Source organism: Miscanthus floridulus, chromosome 15, assembly GCF_019320115.1.
Source record: "Miscanthus floridulus cultivar M001 chromosome 15, ASM1932011v1, whole genome shotgun sequence".
Taxonomy (NCBI): domain Eukaryota; kingdom Viridiplantae; phylum Streptophyta; class Magnoliopsida; order Poales; family Poaceae; genus Miscanthus; species Miscanthus floridulus.
In genome coordinates, this window is record NC_089594.1 from 47,127,701 (window position 1) to 47,130,775 (window position 3,075).

Genomic DNA, 3,075 nt, shown 5'->3' on the forward strand with positions numbered 1-3,075 from the left:
CACAAGGTCAGAGACCCTTGTTAGTATATTCCAACCCCTTGTGGCCTATTTGGCAACTTAATATTTTCTTACAAATGAAATTTTAAGCTCCCGTAATTCCTTGGTGCACTAGAAAACCTTTGTACCTAGTTTCGCTTGTAATCTGTTTGGGTAAAAAGAATGGCAGCAGCACAGTAGCCATTTGAATTACATGAACTGAGAGACAGCACAAGCAAATAATTATTTCGATACCGAATTGGATGCTGAGAAAATTGGCAAACACGAATCTTGGTCTGCTTCTACTTAATCATCAACTGATATTTATAGAAAAAACAGTTGATCTGCAAAAGGGTGAAAATCAAAGTACAGAAGAACACACATAACACAGCTGCCAACGATTGGTTCCGTGATGGATGGACACCCTCTCCATTGGCGCTTGTGCGGCATCAATAGCACGACGTGCTCGTTGTATGCCGCAGCTTCCCGGCTACACGGATCAACAGTGTTGACACCAAAAGTGTTTCGACGTGGTTCATGGGTACCACTAGCAGGCAGAACTCGGATGAACTCCATTCCACATGCGACTGCAAAGCACTGAGTCAAGATAACAAACGACAGATGTCCATCTTCTATGGAATTCATCCGGGTCTAGTCGCCTTCCACCTACGCCCCTAAAGGGAGGAAGCCTCAAGGGTTGGAGGACCGACGATTAGAAAACGAGGAGATCCAAGAGAAAGGATCATGGTCCTGCAAACCCTACATATGGTGAGAAGAAGTAATCAAGGAACCTGGAGAACGTCAGAGCACAGACACTAGCAGCAGACACCATCCAGCAACCAGCTTGTGCCCTCACACAGGAGGTTCGAGCAAGAGGACCCTGCAAAAGAGTTGTGGTTAAGTTTGAGGCGACCCTCGACGGCAACGCCTACAAGTAGAATGCGACATCAACGATGCCACCGCCACCAGGCCCAGAGATTTGGAGTTAGGTTTTCACCTGGAGATATCCTACAATTACATGGGTGGAGAGGCTGCAACGACGCCTCCAAGGAGGTTAGCGGCACCCAAGGGCGTCGCCATCGATAGCACCGACAAGTCAGGCATGGCTTTCACCTAGATTCTCGAACCCATAGACTGTAGATCACCTTTTCGGATATAGGACTAGGAGACCACGACACGAGCATGCCTCCACTGCTTGAGCCCTTAACAGCTCTCACGGGGCAGTGAGGAACGCCACCACAGGAGGTGCCTTAGGACGACGAGACCACGACACGATGGCACGCCAACACCCCCTCACTACTTGAGCCCTTGACGGCTTGCACAAAGCAGCGAGGAGGGCCACCACAGGAGGTGGTGTGCCATGGGACGACAAGACCACGACACGATGGCATTCCGACGCTCCTCTCGGCTTGAGCCCTTGATGGCTCGCACAAGGTAGCGAGGAGCGCTACCACTGGAGGTGGTACCCATGCACCGCAGCCATCAGCGACCCACCCAACACCAGCTGCTTCACCACCGTGCCCTTGCCCGCAGCGAGCAGGCAGAAAGAGCGGGAGGTAGCCGCCAGGTCATGGAGCGTGAGATGGAAGGGGTAGTTGGCGTCGGAGGCGGCGAGATAGAGGACGGGCGCCGGAGCCATTGGGCCGAGGCCACTCCTACGCGAACGGGAGGAGCCAGTGCCTAGGAGACGGAGATGCTGCCAGCGTCCCAGCACTTGATGGAGCACTACCGTCACCGCCCTATGATTGCCGAGCCACGACGGCGCTAGCTCTGAAGAGAACAGATCCAGACGCCGAAGCTTCAGTCACGCTGCCGAAGGTAGCCACAGATGTGTGTGGAGCTGGGTGCTCGTGACGGCGTAGCCATCTTCTGCGACATGCGGCCACGGCCACGGGCACATTCGGCGCCCACCACAGCAACAAAAGCATGAGAAAGCCTAGAGCTGCATAGTCGTCGAGTTGTCGTCTTCCCCTAGAGATCCACCCCCACACTCATGGATCTGGCCACTAGAAACCAGGATGTGGCAAGAGTAGGACTAAATCGAAGAAGTTTGAGAGAGATTTGAAAATACGGGAAAGAGAGGAAGCAATGGAGAATGAGCACGCGGACAGAGAGCTTTTTTGCTCACAGCCCGCTGGTCACCGCCGCCACGGTCACGGATGCTGAGTAGGTGCAGCGGCGGCGGCTAAGTTGGCTGGAGGGGGCGGAGGCTTCCTAGCTGGGTGGTCACCCTCGGGTCGCCTCACGAGGGAGGCGACGCGGTTTCTCCTCTTTGCTTCCTGGCTGGGCGGTCGCCTTTGGGTCGCAATGTTCGGCGACCACCGACATGTCTTTGTCATGGGAATTGTAACTTGTTTCTTCTTGTGTATATGGTGGTGGTTGTTTCGTTTGTATGAGATGTTGCTGGTGCTCTCCTTCTCACCTCTTTGCTTTTGTAACTCCAGGTTCGTGACCCTACATTGTAACTACCATTATCAGCTTTTGCCAAAATATGTGGTAATGAATTCAGGTGGGGATAGTTCATCACCCCCCGGTGACCTTTCAAAAAAACGTGGTTCATGGGTATCGCCAATAGGTTATAAACATTATAGACGTGTTGGAGACCAAGTGGCACAAGAAACTAGCAAACGAAACATGCGAGGAAGATGGCGAGCCATGCGAGCCACCTCCAGTCGGCTTATTAGCTGACTCTACCTATCTAAGTCAGCTTAGCCAACTGCTAGGGTCGGCCAAGCCGACCCGTCGATCCAGCCTGAGGCAGGGCTCTCGAGCCACAAAAGTTGGCTTAGCTGACTCTTAGTGTCCCCTGCTGATTCCGAGTCAGTTTATTTTCAAATTGGGTTTTGGCAAGTTTTTGATGTGGGAAACTTGGAGAACGTGTTTTGCACTTGTTTTCTACTTGGATAAGACCACCCCTCTATATATGAGAGGATCATGGCCGATTGAGTTCCCAACTATCCAATCGTCGAAAAACACATCTACTACAGCCTTTACCCTTTTCCAACCCCTCCTGCTATTCATCGCATCTCCCGATGGGATTTTGTGGCATTTTAGGCGACCTTGCTAGTCCTAGGACACCCTCCACGTGCTCCTCCCCGA